Source organism: Cnephaeus nilssonii (assembly GCF_951640355.1).
Source record: "Cnephaeus nilssonii genome assembly, chromosome: 18".
In the NCBI taxonomy this organism is placed as follows: Eukaryota; Metazoa; Chordata; class Mammalia; order Chiroptera; family Vespertilionidae; genus Cnephaeus; species Cnephaeus nilssonii.
The window spans coordinates 18,805,262-18,820,758 of NC_137089.1; the positions used below are offsets into that span (position 1 = coordinate 18,805,262).

The 15,497-nt window shown below is 38.6% G+C and overlaps 1 protein-coding gene across 2 annotated transcripts in view; it reads left to right on the forward strand.

The window, feature by feature from the left end:
* The window catches only part of EMC2 (ER membrane protein complex subunit 2), a 359,544-nt gene that overhangs the window by 309,304 nt on the left and 34,743 nt on the right, over positions 1–15,497 (forward strand). For both annotated transcript variants that reach the window (XR_013814944.1, XR_013814945.1), the window contains one exon: positions 5,298–5,389. The gene's annotated coding sequence lies outside the window, so the exon portion shown is untranslated. The remainder of the gene's footprint in view (positions 1–5,297; positions 5,390–15,497) is intronic.

Here is a 15,497-nt window from a genome sequence, read left to right on the forward strand (position 1 = left end):
AGACTTTTCCTTCACCTGGCTGCCGGCACCAGTTATCCGCCAGCAGCAGTTTTCCTCTGGCCACCCGCCGGTCAGAGTGCCTCCCGCCAGCACGATCGGCCACCCCGAGAGGAACTCCAATCGGGAGGCGCTCCGATCGGGTGGGTGGCCAGAGGAAAACTGCTGCTGGCGGAAAACTGGTGCCAGCAGCCACACAATCGGCCACCCCGAGTTCCACCACCAGCGTCTTCTGCAGCACCGGCCTAAGCAGCGCCGGCCGTTTAAGTCCCCGCCCCCCACTCCTACCGCCAGCCAATCGGCCACCCTGAGTCCCGCCCCCCGCGCCTCCAGCCAGCCCAATCGTGGGCATAGTGGAGTGATGGTAATTTGCATATTACCATTTTATTAGGTATGATGATATTTTTAAGGGAAAGTCACAGTGCTACAGAGGAACTCAAAAGAGGAATGAAGACTGGGAGGTGAAGAAGGATCTCTCCGAGGAAACATTGCTGAGACCTGAAGAAATGACATGTGATAACAAGCAAATGGTTTGGGAAGGCCCTCTGGTAGGGAAGAGATAGGTGCACCATGACCTGCCAGACTAATGGGGCTGAAATGTAGCTGAGGGGTGGGGAGAAGAGGAACCACATAAAGAGGACTTGTCAAAGAGGAGAGTTTTTCCTAAATGCAATGGAAAGTCATTTTGACTAGAAGAGTGACATGATGTAGTTTACAGGTTTTATGAGAAAACTTTAGCAGCTTTTTGGGTAATAGAGTAGGAAGATGCAGGAGCAGAGCAGGATGACCAGTTAAAAGCTGTTGTATTATTTCAGGGAGGGCGTAGCAGCCTCTTAAGGAGGCATCACGGCAGTGGAGAAGGAGATGAATGAATATTTTATATAATTATTGCCTGGTATATTTTATTACTATCATAATTTTAAATATGATATGCAGCTGAAGATGTATGTGCACATATATGTATACACATCTTCACATATGTATATATATATATATATATGTACCTCTGCAGCTATATATGTTTATAATAATTATGATGATAATAATATAATATGCCAGGCAATTTATTAAGCCCTTTCAAATGCATTATGCCATTTGCATAGAATCTCTTTAAAAAGTGGGTACTCTTTTGTTAATCCTCATGTTTTTAAATCAATAAAACAAAAGACAGAAAAGTTAAAATAACTTGCTCCAGGTCACACAGGTAGAAAGCAGTGTTGCTTGGATCTGACCTTAAACCTGTCTTGATTCTAAAACCCATATCCTCAAGCATTATTCTGTTCTGTGCTCACCACTTCGCCTGACTTGGGTACCTTGTTTAGATTCTCTCCCTCTGTGCTACGGTACCAGGGACTCCTTTCAGCTTCTGAACCCTCAGGCTTTGGAAGGAGCAGGGACAGTGGTTGTGCTGGGAGCATCCGTCCCAGGCAGCTGGGCAGGTTTTACATCAGCCCCAATCTCAGTCTCACCAGCGGCTCTAGGAGCTCTCCTCGTGTTTCAGAAAAGTGCCTTTATGGCAAGTGAGAGCAACTACTGAAGCTGTACTCCCGTACATTAGCACAAAATGGAATGGTAATTGCTTTCAATTGTGTGGAGCTGCAGATAATCAAGCAGAGGGATTGGGATAAGTGTTTTGAAAGGAACGTGGAAAATTACCAAAGCAGACGTGTTCTAATGAGAAAAGCAGGGTACACAATCTGAGCATATCAGGTGGTGAAGAAGGATTCAGAGTAGATCACTAAGAGGGTGTGCTTTTCGGGGCGGGGCAGGGAGTGGAGAATAGACTGATACATAAATGAGCATAAAGATCTTGACATAGTTGCCGAGAGGAAACATGGAAAAACAGAGGGAGGTACAGCAAGAATTGACACCACTTTTGAAAGTTTACTGTATACAATTAGATGCATTGTCTTGTTTAATTCCCTCTCGTAATATCCCTTATTTGCTGAGGCTCAAAGATATCAAGGAAGATGCCTTGCATTGCTACAGTGAATACGTGGTGGAATCAGGATATTACATTGCCTGCCTCCCATGTTGAACTCAAATATTATATCCTCCAGGCACAAAGAAGAGGAAAGGGGCACGGATTTTGAATGGATCCGCTCTATGATTTTTTGTCTCTAATCCTAAAGGAGAAGGGAGCCCATAAAGAGAGTACAGGAGAAGAGAGGGAACTACGTTCCCTGTGTAGGCTTTAGGATGACCTCTCTTTAGAAGACAACCACTCTGGCTGAGCAATTAAAGTGAAGGCTGCAAAGCGTGACACACGGCACAGACAAATCCTCAAAGGCTGTATCTCTGTTGACAGAATGAGGTTTCTCAGGAGTTACTGCAGCTACCCGACAAATGGTTGTACATTTCGAATCATGCATGGGGACTAATAAGAGTGAAGAGATTTACACTAGAGCTTAGAAATGTTAAGATGTGTGAGATGCCACCAGTCAGAATTTAACTGATCGCCATTTGGTCAAGGGAGCCTCTTTCTAGGGAGAGAATATTTCATCAGAGACAGCAGGGACGTCTAGATCAAAGGCCAATGCTGATTCAGGAGGAAGACAGTGAGCTCCTGAGGTCTGTGACTTGCAGTAGTCACATAGCTAGTTGCTGGTTAGAATGACAGCTGCCATGTACCAAGTACTTCCTATGCTAGGTATTATTCTAACAGTTTCCCATGCTTTAAGGTCTTATCACTCAACTCTCCTAAGACCCCATATGCTAGGTGCTATAATTATAATAACTGCCATTTTACAGATAAAACAAAAGGAAAGATAGGTTGAGAAATTTGTCTGAAGTCATACAACTAGTAGCTACTACAGGTGGAATCTGAGCCTAGGAGATTTGACCCTACAGCTCATGTGTCTAACCACTGAACATGCTGTCTCTTTTAATTGCAAGTTTTCTTTTTTACATCACTTGCTCTAACATTCTAGAATTCGTGAGGTGAGTATGCAGATTAGATATTTTTTGAGACCTTCCTCTCTTTGCCTATATTAAAAAATTGTTATTAAGCATTGTTAGAAATTAATTGACTATTTACTATAAAGCATTCTTCAAAAAGTCTTCTTCTCTGATATATGTAAAAACAGAACCCTAGATAGAAATTTAGGGATCAAAATACTTGTTATAGAACAAAAACACATTAAACTTTGTTTGAAGAGAATAGGTGGAAATTGACATACTTAACCTTCTGTAAAGGTTTTTCCTTTTCCTTTTTAAAAAGTTAGGCTTAACTTTGCCCCCTGTGATTACACTGGGGATTGGCTTGGTTGCAAGGAAGTATCTGAGTGGACCAGACTTAGAAGAGAGTGCATTCCTTCAAAGCTGTTACCAATGATGACATGAGAAGATGAGACAGTCAAAGTTTGAGAGGGAAACTCATTCGCCAGGGCCTGTGTGGCTCAGTTGGTTGGGCATTGTCCAGTGCACTAAAAGGTTGCTGGTTCGATTCCCAGCCAAGGCACATGCCAGGGTTGCTGGCTCGATACCCAGTAGGTGGTGTGGGAATGCGGGAGGCAGCCGATCCATGTTTCGTTCACATCGATGTTTCTTTCTCTCTCTAAAATAATTTTTTTAAAAAGAGGGAGAATTATTCTACTAAGCTAGAAAAGGAAGGCCAAATAAGGCCAATGTGCCACTAGGTTAGAGACTAAGTACTAATATGGAAAACAGAGTCAAAATAAGCAAGAATTACCTGGACCAATGAGGGTTTTTGTCACCGATGCTTTTATGGATGCTGCTGCTCAGAGCTGCATGAGAGAGCTGACTTTATTTAAAGGTAGCAGTGGGTCAAGTTGAATGATTCTGGCTATATTTTGAAAATATGCATAAGTGGAAGGAGAACATGGAGTAGAATGACAATACACTCTCTATTGTTCAACCGTGGCAATTTTTTTGTTCAAAAATTCACTTTCTCATTGTACATTTTATTGTTCTAGAGCACCCTGCAGAGCCAAGTGGGAGATGTGAGCTCTGCTAATTTCAGCCAAAACTGTATTAAATCAAATGAGAGTCAGAAGAGGGTTGTCAGTGTAAGGATTGGGTATCAGACAACCTGGGCTCCAACTACACTCTATTACTTACTCACTATGCGCTCTACTGCTCTCACTGTGTAGCCCTGAGCAAGGTTATCTGATCTGTAAAATGTTATACTAATGCCAACTTTACAAAATTGTTTGGATAATTGAGAGGATACAAATGAGGCTATACCAGGCACCTAATAGATAGTGGCTGTTATTTTTATTGATTTCATTATCATTAAAAATGGTCAAAACCTGTGAGGTTCAAATGGGAGGGGAGAAAGAACTTATTTCAAGCCCTTCGAATCCCTCCTGGCTACACAGTAAACACTCACTAAATGGGTATTACTATTGTCATTGATCAATGTATTATCCTAAGCTGCTGATATTTACAGAATAGCCTACGGAGATGCTCATAATCTATCAAAAAGGCTGCTTTCATTCTCACTGCATTGAAATCTCTCTCACTTTTATATTTACCTGTATTTCCAGCATAGAGAATGACTATCTCTACCTTGACACAAGGCCAGTTTCCAATTTAAAGTATTCCCTTATTGGAATAAAACAGAAAAAAATATATAGTGTTTAATGCTTCATTTAGGTATCATGCAACTCTATCAACACTAGTGTGTTCCTCTGCTTTGGAATGCAAGGACCAGGGACTGGATTCCTCCGGCCTCTTTTAAGGGGCACCTGGTGGATCTGAATTATGCATTCTGGGTTGACAGTGGAAAATATGAGGCCCACATAACTCAGTGAGTTTAGAGATATAGATTGCTTAACTCCAGGATTAGAATCAGGCAGTGGGAAGAAAAAGAATCTATATAAATATAAAAGCCTAAGTGACTGTTATGACCGGCCGGCTGGCTGGTAACTATGATGTGCACTAACCACCAGGGGACAGGTGCTCAACGCAGGAGCTTCCCCCGGTGGTCAGTGCACTCCCACAGCCAACCTCCCATGGCCAGCCAACCTCCTGCGATTCCCCCATGCCCACCCCCCCACTCCCCCCCTGCCCCCTGCCCTCCCCCGCCCCCCTGCAGGCAGGCCCAATCGGCCCTGATCAGGATTGGGTGAGACAGCCCCAATTGGCCCCTTATCACTGGCCAGGCTGAGGGACCCCACCTGTGCATGAATTTGTGCACCAGGCCTCTAGTGATTTTATTAAGAATACTTTTAGAAATATAAAAATTATTACATTGTCAAATTAGAACCAAAGCATTATAATTTAAATTTGAAAAATTCTAATTAATGATTCAAATTTCCCATGTGTTTCTTCAACAGAAATTGATTCAGTGCTCACTATATCCTAGATGCTTGCAATTTACATCATCTTCATCTCCGACCACAACAGAACAACAACACAGGCCAACAAGGTAAAATTGAATTTTGCAATAGTCTCGAGTTATACTCCATTAGTGGCATTGTTTATGTTTTTTTAATGTTTTTTTTAAATATGTTTTTATTGATTTCAGAGAAGAAGGGAGAGGGAGAGAATTATTGATTGGCTGTCTCCTGCACACCCCCTACTCAGAATCGAGTCTGTAACACGGGCATGTGCCCTGACTGGGAATCGAACTGGTAACCTCTTGGTTCCTGGGTTGATGCTCAACTGCTGAGCCACACCGGCCAGGTCATTAGTGGTATTTTTACAAGTTTATTTCTTCTCACTTTGTACACCAGTACCTGCCTCCTTGCCCTGTATAAGGCAGTGGATGAAGATAAAGAGTAGAAGTAGAGGCCAAGGTATTTCTGCTCCCATCTTGCTTATGTTCCTTTCTTCTCACCTGGCACAGGTAGCACTATTTCCTCTCCTTGCTCCTTCAGGTTTAGAGGTAGTAATGCCTTTCACTTTCCAGTAGTCTGTGAGTGCTTCTATACCTTTTGCTGGCTTCCTTATCTTCTGTCCACTCCTTTGTAGACCGTCCTTTTATTGAATTTACTTCAAAAGTCCCATCTGTGTGAGCCTTCTTGCCTGGAAATTGATTGATAAATAACTGCTCCTATATAGCTGAGATGAGAATTTATCTGTTATGAATAATAAACAAAAAAATCATCTAAAACAGTTTTTCTATTTCAAAACAGGTGAAATAAGTTAGCCATTGTTGTAATTCACGTTTATATACACAAATGTAGGGATGTATACATAGGGCATTGTCCATCAGTGATTTCCAGACAACAATTTTCCTGCTAGCCTTTATTGTCATGAGAATTTTTAATTAATACACATTTTTTTTTGTATAGGTGAGCCCTCTATGCTCAAACATGTCAGGGCAGGTACATCAAGACTTTTCCATAGAGACTGAGTTACTCTTTGCCTCACAATTTCTCTTGGTTGTAGAGAACAGTGACAAGAACCCAGAAAGGAAACACCATGTTTTACAGTTTAGCAGGAAAATCAAAAGGAACAGACATGCAATCTGTTGCTCCTCTCCCATATGGGTGACAATAATGCGATTGGAAGAATAAGTACTAATTAGCTAAATGAGAAGCTCAAACTGTGACTGTTGAAGAGTTTAATTGTAGGGCAAACTGAGATGCTTTCCCAATCCTGGAGAGAGAGAAGCAGAGAGAAACTCAGACTGTCTCACCTGCACAATCTGGTCAATATAACCCTTGTACATCTTAGAGGAAACATCAGCAACGTTATTTAGAGGAAATACTAAGAAAGATTCTAGTTGAGAATTAAGGAATTTGATTATTTATGTATATCTTATTCTAAAATCCAAAGTAAAAATATTGTTCAAAGTAATTCTTTAGCTATATTTACTAAGAGCAGGCTATCAAAATATACATTAGCATTAGGATTTAAGTATTTATTTAAAACTCTACAAAATTCATTGTCTAAATATATTGTTATGGATTGAACAGAGGGAGAATTTATTGCTGCCTGGGCCAAATGGCTATATTAAAAATCAGGTGAAGAATACGCAGAATATTTATTGAAACATTTATTTATTTCCTCCCTGCTAGACTAGTAAACACATCTAGAAGAAAAACAATTATGTTTGCTCTTAGGATCATCATCTGCTAATCTAATAACCTCTAGCTCATTCCTTTTCTGGAATTAGATGAGTAAATCTTGGTTCCTAGAATATTCTGTCATGACATTCACATTATCTCCCAGTCTCCTGAAACTAACAGAAAAAAATAATCTAGTGTAGTGATTTGGGGTAACTTAGGTGTAATTTGCTTATATCAGTGCAAACAATGCACCTATCTTGGGATTTAATTCTCTTTTCACCACCATTAGATCCAGCTTTTTGTGATCTGTATCTCTTTCTTGCTGGCATTGAAAACACAATCAAGACACACAAAAACCAAAACAAAACAAGAGTTGAATAATTAAACATTTCCTTTATCCTGATGATTTCTGCTCCTCCAGCAGTCTGCCTCGGGCTTCAATTAACTTATGAATACAAGAGATCTGACTTTTAGAAAATAAGATTTCAGCTTCTCTTATCTTGCCTTCAAACAAAGTAATTTTGATAGAGACAAGACTGGGCCAACCACATTTATCCTTATAATTCCTGAATATCAGCTTTTGAGATAGTTTATCCTTATAACAGAAATGTTTTCCACAAGCTTTTAAAAAGGCTGGCCTAGTGTAATTTAACACATGCAACCCCAATCCTAATGTGTGTGATATTTTCCGAAACAAATATTGTCTATTAGTTGACATCACAGTATTAGGTGACCAGTATGATAGAACTGCAGTAATTCTGAAGAGGGTTCTTACATGGAAAATATCACTAGCTATTATAACAGGGTTAACTACATTAATAAAAGATGGAAATTCTTGGTTATAATTTTGTGTGATTATAATCATCAAGTTCTAAATAGGCCCAAGAGGAATTTTATTTACATGTCTGATTAAGAGAGAAATATACTAGATTATTTAATGATTAACACTCTTTTTTTCCTCCTTCCCTAAGGAAGTTATTTTGGGTTTGGGTGAGAATCATCATTTTTCCCTTAAATTTACTCTCATATTCAATATTGCACCTGATTTGGAAAGCATGTAACTGGAACAGTGTAAAACAAGGGCCTTTAGAATTTGATGAGTGACCTTAGGAAGTTAACAAGCATCCAGCCCTGGCCAGGTGGCTTGGTTGGTTGGAGCATAGCCCTGTGCACCAAGGGTCAAAGGGTCATGGGTTTGATTCCCAGTCAGAGAAAACACCTAGGTTTTGGGTTCCATCCCCAGGTCGGACACATACTAGAGGCAGCCAATTGATCGATGTTTCTCTCCCTGTCTCTCTCTTCCTTTCTCTCTAAAAAGTCAGTAAAAACATATCCTCAGGTGAGGATTAAAAAGAAGTGTCAAATATTCTGCTCATGATTCATCTGGAGGGGAGGTTTTCCTTCTAAATACATATCAATATACAAGGTGGGCAGAAGTAGGTTCAAAGATTTTGTATGGAAAATAATACAATGATTAATAAATAATAATACAAGAATAAATTCTGTGTTTTGCATATTCACAACTGTAAACCTACTTTTGCCCCACCCTGTATACAACATCCAGAATAGCCCAATATAGTAAACTAAGTGTTCAAAGAAGCAACAGGAAGAAAGAAAAATACTAGTAAATTTGTGAAATTATACCTAAGAAATAAACTCAGATAAAATTAGAATCAACATCTTATTATTTAGTGAATGTCTTCCCTAGAAATCAAAAGAAACATTGGCTCCAATACAAAGGACAATATAAATTTAAGATTAGGAAATAGGGTTACCCATGTCTGATTTCTATGAAAAAACTGTAAAAACACAAATTTCTTTTGATAACCTCATAGCATATTTACCAGCTGACTCCAATTTGTCCTGCAATTTATAGATAATAATGTTTTATCTATTAAGCATTAAGTAACTCAATTTTTCAAGATAATAAACTAAAAAGTTCATAAGATCCATTAATAGATTTATTATGTTAGGAATAATCTGAAATTTATCCTCAGTGGTACACTCATCCATACTATTTATCTTAATTAACACATTGTGATTAATACATTGAGCATAATTCTATTCAGACAGATATAAAGGCTACTCAATCTTCAAAAGACATCAACCCTTTATATACTCAAATATACCTATTAATCTACTCACCTTCACTATAAAATTTAATGTCCAATTCACAATACAACCTATGTTTGATTCTACTAGCAAAACAAAAAATGAGTTAGCTGTATATACTGCCCCATTTTAAAAAAATATATTTTTTTATTGACTTCAAAGAGGAAGGGAGAGAGAGAGATAGAAACATCAGTGATGAGAGAGAATGATCAATTGGATGCCTCCTGCATGAGCCCACAACTTGGACATGTGCCCTGATTGGAAATCAACTAGGAACTCTTGCTTCATAGGTTGACGCTCAACCACTGAGCCATACCAGCAGGCAATATACTGCCCCGTTTTTTAAAACTGGGACATGAGGCTTGATAGGGTTATAACATTTTTTCAATGCCTTAATAAATTTTAGGAGTTGCTTTTTACTGTAATATCCCATGGACTCTAATTTTTTAGACTGTAACCTTTATGTAGGCAGAAGCTGTGTGCATGTGGTTCAATGGTATATACACAGTACCTAGTGCTGTGCTTATAACTCAGTAGGCATTTGTTGGCTGTTCATGTTAGAGTCACAGCTACCATGGAATGACCTTTATTTCATTTTCACCAAGAAAATAGTATAGGATTACAAAAAAAAATCTCAATATTCAATAATCTTTTCCAGTCTTTGATTTCACAAAATAATAGACTTTTATACCTTGGGGAAACTTTAGGATTATATACTCAGTTCCCTCATAACTGAATGTCTCTGTCTCCCAAGCAAAATAAGTAAATTTTCCACAGGTCACACAGCCAGTATGTGTTGGAGCTAGATGAGGGAGACTCTAGATCTGGGAGACTTTAAACTCTATTGCTGAGGCAATGGCTTTTAGCTTCCCATCTTTGAACATCTGCTAGAGAAGGAACAGCTGTCACATATGTTTCCACATTCTATGAAGGATCCAATGGGTGACAACAGGTGTAAAACCTGTTTAGCAGTGGATCCTTCTGTGGGAACTCAGAAAGACAGTAAAATATTCCTTCATGCAGTTTCTTGGTCTTTGGTAGGAGCTCTCAGAGGAGGAAAGGGGCAAATTGCTGGAGGTTGAGAATTGGGAAGGAGGTGAAGACAGCAGAGGAAACGAGAGTAAGCAATAGCCAGGATTTTGCATTCTCCTTTCTACTTAATTGGCGGCTCCTATAATTCAGAGTTACAAACTGTAATTCCTATTTACCCAGACCCCAGGTGTGTCTGACAGATGAGAGGTCAGAAAAAGAATCATTTTCACCACCCCAGGAATCTCAGTAAAACCAATGAGGTAATTCTAAGTCGTCACCTCTGGGAGACTTTTTTGGACCCCTTAATTATATCCCTATGGCCTTCCATTAAATTAATTCCTTTAAAAAAAAAAAAGACCTGTTCAGTAAATACAATGGTTTGGCACTGTTCTCTCTCCACTAAGGAAGAGACGAGGTGTATGCTGTCCCAGTACTGTTAGCAACATATAGTGGGGTCAGGTCTTAGTGAGAAGAAGTCAGGCAATACCCCCATAGGTATCCCACCAAGTAGAAAAATGTGTAAGGAATCCTTTGTACTCTTCTTCATATCCACTAGGGTCACACGTTTTCAAGTACTGCTGCAGCAATGAATTTTCACAGGTATAAATCTATCATTTTGGCTTGGGGATTCTTGGATACAGTAGCCTGGGATGGGTGTGAGCGCTATTAACACTCTAGGAAGCACAGTTTGATGGATGCTAGCAGGAGTCCGGTCTTTTCTTTCACTGACATCTATGACACCTCCAAAGATCTTGGCTGGATTGAGATTCAGTTGTCTGCTACAGAAATCAGTGTGCAATATTACCAAGAAATTGGCTCTCTCTCCTTTTCTGTTTCATTCTTTCTCATCCCTCATTACTGTTCTCTTGTCTGGCTTTTATAAAGGCCCCTGACTTAGTTTTTGCTTTCAAGAGGATTTCAGGCTAATTCAAAAGCATAAATAGAAAAAAAAGTTGGAAAAAAGAAAGGGTGAGAATAAAATGAAAAAGCCATACATATTTACCTGACCATAAAGCATATCCAAAATAGGATTTGAAAGAGTTTAGGATAATGGGATAGGTGTAATAAACCCCAAGACATTAATACAATAAAAAAGGGTAAAACTTCATTGTAAATGAGAAGACATTTACATCAAGTCCTCAAGTTTGAATAAAATTGTAGCAATTGAAGGAGATATTTATACCCAGCTTTCCTGGCAGCCAGAGCAAAAATGGAAAATATAGCTTTTAGTATTTAGCTATTAGGAGCAAACCAATTAGTCAATACATGTAAATATGTTCCAGATGCAGTATGGGGAGACCAGGTCTGCAGGGGAGGGCAGTTGGGGGAGACCAGGACAGCAGGGGAGGGCAGTTGGGGGGGACCAGGCCTATAGGGGAGGACAGTTGGACATCCCTCAAGGGGTCCCAGATTGGAGAGGGTGCAGGCTGGGCTGAGGGACACCCCCCCCATGCATGAATTTCGTGCACCAGGCCTCTAGTAAAATATAATTTGTTCACTGTGTTTAAAACTGAAAACAAAGTGTTTGAAAATGGAGTGACACCTCTAAGATGACTAAGATATCTAAGCACCATGGGTAAATTTTATCATGTGGCATTAAAAGTTTGATCTATGGGAATTTGAGACATATTGAAAGTAAAGGAAGATCTTTACCCCCAATGAATCACTTTGCCAGAAAGACCAGACCCACAACAATAGATGAAATGCCTAACAAGCATTATCAGAGCTATCCGTGCTTTAATCAAAAGAAGGCAGGCACCACACATTGTACGTTCCCTTCTGGAGAACATTTCCAAAAACCTGCCCACGGCCCCCATTTCCAACCCTTTCCACCATCTCACCTACAGGCTAGTGTGGCACAGGCACTCAGAACTCTGAAAATTGTAGTTGGTAAAGGAAAAACTCCATCTACCATTGTAACAAAAGTAACAATGGGATGAATCCCTTCCCAGATCAACTCGCCATTTTTTCATCTGATGATATTGTGGGAGATCTCCTCCAATAAATGGAAATCTCCTGTTATTCACTTCTGATCCCTGACATCTGCAGTATAAAGAATTGCCACCACTGAAAGAAGCAGCTTGGATTGTTTTATATGAGAGACATAGAAAGGAAAATATTCTATTATACATTTTAAACGGAATCCTCTCTGTCTTTAATGTGAATAGATGAATAAGGTGTCTACAGAGTGAGTACAGTAGTATATGATGCTAATTTAAAAATAAATATGTGAAGCTTTCCGAAGTAAGTAATATAGACCCAATATTGATCTGTTTCGAATGCTACATATTCTTTCTGATGTATAGATATTCATTATCATAAATAGGCAGAAAATGTAACTAAAAGTAAAGTCACCTGCATTTTAGGTCAATAGAGGATTTATGCAGGGAAGTCATACTGTAATCAAGTAGTTAAATAAAGAACATATTGACATTGCTTTCAATAGCCCTCATCTATCAGTCTAGAAACAGCAGTATATTTTATGCCTAAATGTCTTTCTAGTCATGAATAATTTTCAGGGAGATTAATTCTATGTCACTGAGTTTTGTTGATTAAAAAAAGAAAGTAAATGTCACAAGCATAAGGAAAACCTCAGTTATTTCTTCCTTGAAAATGGAAGTCATCCATTTATTTGAAAAAGTTTAATTTCATGTGACTTATTTAGCACCTGTAGTCACATGCGGTTAGTACTGGAGGAGCCCAGAGTTCCTAGCACAAAGGTTTTCAAATTCCACTCATTGCAGTCCTTGGTTCCTCCCCTCAGTTCTGGCTAAACCAGTTATATTTTGTACTATTTATGTTAGGGTGGGACTTGTGATAGTTCACTTGAAAAACAGAATTTTGCTACTAAAAATTGCTAGACAGTGACTATATCCCCTCATTTTACTACTAATTGTAGGGTCCCATGATGCAAATAGAGGTAGGCCTCACCACCTTTCTACTCAGGGTGCCTTCTTCTCCGTAGAATTTATGGAAACCACTTCTGTTTGAAAATGTTTATACTTTTTTGTTATTGTTGTTCTGTTTTGTTTTGTTTTAAGTTTTACAGCTAACATCCAAGTTTAGGTCTAACTTTTATATAAGACTATTAGTTGTTTCAGAGACTAGAAATACTTGACTCTTTTGATAAATTTGATTAGTCAAGCAAGTTTGAAAGGAATAAAAAAGGTATCAAAAAAGAATGAGAGAGAAAAAGAAGGAAAGAAAGAGAAAAAGAGAAAAAGGTATCAAAAAAGAATGAGAGAGAAAAAGAAGGAAAGAAAGAGAAAAAGAACAAGAGGAAGAGAAAGAAAAAAAGATAACTATTGATTTTGATCAATATGGCTACATTTGAGGCTGATGACCTCACATCTATTTTTTATATTAAGCCATTAAAATTTGAAACGCACTTTTGCCTAATACCAGACCATATAGAAAATAAATATTTGATGATAACTGCTTATATGGATTGTGATTATTTTACTGTTAAATTCCATGCATCCTCTCCTATGTAGATGATGGCATTTAATAAATGGAATGGCAGGTTGTTCTGACAGAAAAAATATGAAAAGCTATTATAAAATCAAAGATATGTCATCCCAGGTTGGGCTTTCTCAACGGAGAGAATATATCTCAAGCAAGAGTAAAACAAAAATGTAAGCGCAAATAAAATCATCCCAGAATATCAGGCTGTTGTTTTTTATATTTATGAATAAAGACATTCAGTTCTGTTGAATAAGGGAGAGATATTAACTTGCTCTGCAAATCAAATAACCTAATTTGTGTTTATTATTATTCCTTTCATGTTAAGTTAATGACATTTCTTGACTTTTTTGTTCCCTAAGACTACAAGTCCCTTAAGGACAAGGGATTTACCTCTTACTCTTATATTTTTTGCAACTAATAATGCTCATAGACATCATGGTAGATGTGCTGTTAGTATTTATTTAGTGAATGAATGCATGAATAAATAAATATGAATGACTCCAGGCACAGAGCTTCTGGGTTACTTGTACTTCCTGGTTTCTCTCTAAGTCTGTTCAGAATATTCTCACTTCAAAGTAACCTGGTGGCAAAAGTAGAATTATAAATTTAGAGTTCTTTCTCACTGCTTTCCACACCATTTTAGTGACTTCCAAACACTACTGAAAACCAAATGCACATTTATTCTAAGTCCTTTTTAATGGTACAGAGGGGTAAAATTCCAACTCAAAATGAGTATGTTGGAGATTTCACTTTAAGTTAAAAAACAAAACATGTAGGTATAAGCACACAAGTAGACATACACATACATGAGAATAAGGCCAGCATTTCACCTTTTAAAGTTCTTGACAGGTTATTCACTTTTAGAGAAAAATCATAATAGACATTATTTAATGAGCAATTACAATGTGCCAAACACTATATAAAGCACTTACATATATTGCTTGATCTTTACAACATCCTTATGAAACCAGTTCCACCATTATCCCCATTACATAGTTGAGGAAATTGGTGTCTAAAGAAGTTAAGAAGTAGCATAAGCTCTTCTTGGAAAGACTTGTTTTCAAACCCAGTTATATCTGATGCTATATATGTTAATGCAGTCTCACTCCTTTTTGCATATCATCTAGCATGTATCGAAGGGTCTGGCGCAGAGTAGCAAAAAGGGAAGGTCCTAGAATGACTATAACTGTTTGTAAATGCCTTATTTCAAAACAGAGCTTTGCTTTTTGCTTTCTCCTAACTATCAGGTTTCAGTGACTTCCTGACACCATAAAAACAAGATTCGTGTGCATTTTAAAAGTCCCCAATTGCCAATTTAATGGAAGCCCAGATAATCAGGTGGTCGTCTCTTTGCTTATACATTCTTTAGATAGCAGGCCCCTCTTTTTAGTAGGTAATTCCGTGTAGGTTCATTTGAAAGAGTCATCTCTTTTTAATTTACAAATTTAAAAAGATCAGTGGAGTGTGAGAGCAAAATGGATATAAAAATACAAGAACATATGCAGAGGGTGTTGAAAAGAGTCAGACAATACAGTGTTTCTCAGCATGAGGGCTGCTCTGTCGCATTACTACTTGGGACATCTGTGCCTGCATCAAGCTGTCTCAGAGAAAGGCTTCGGGCCAAACCATCACGCAGACCTCGTCCTCCGCACAGAGCCGTGGCAATTCTGCTATTCAGAAGCACCTGCCTACATATACAGTTTGCTCACTGATGCTGCAAGGGGCATCAGAATTATGCACTGTCTCCATCTAATAACACCTCTGCAGTCTCTACACAACAGGGGCTCAGCAAGGCTCTTTTCATCTTCTCTCCCTCTGTAGGAAGTAAGAGCTATGATTTCTCTTCCTCTCACAAATTAAATTGTATTATCAGTTAGCAACGGGGCAGTACCAGCAGAATAAAATTAATGA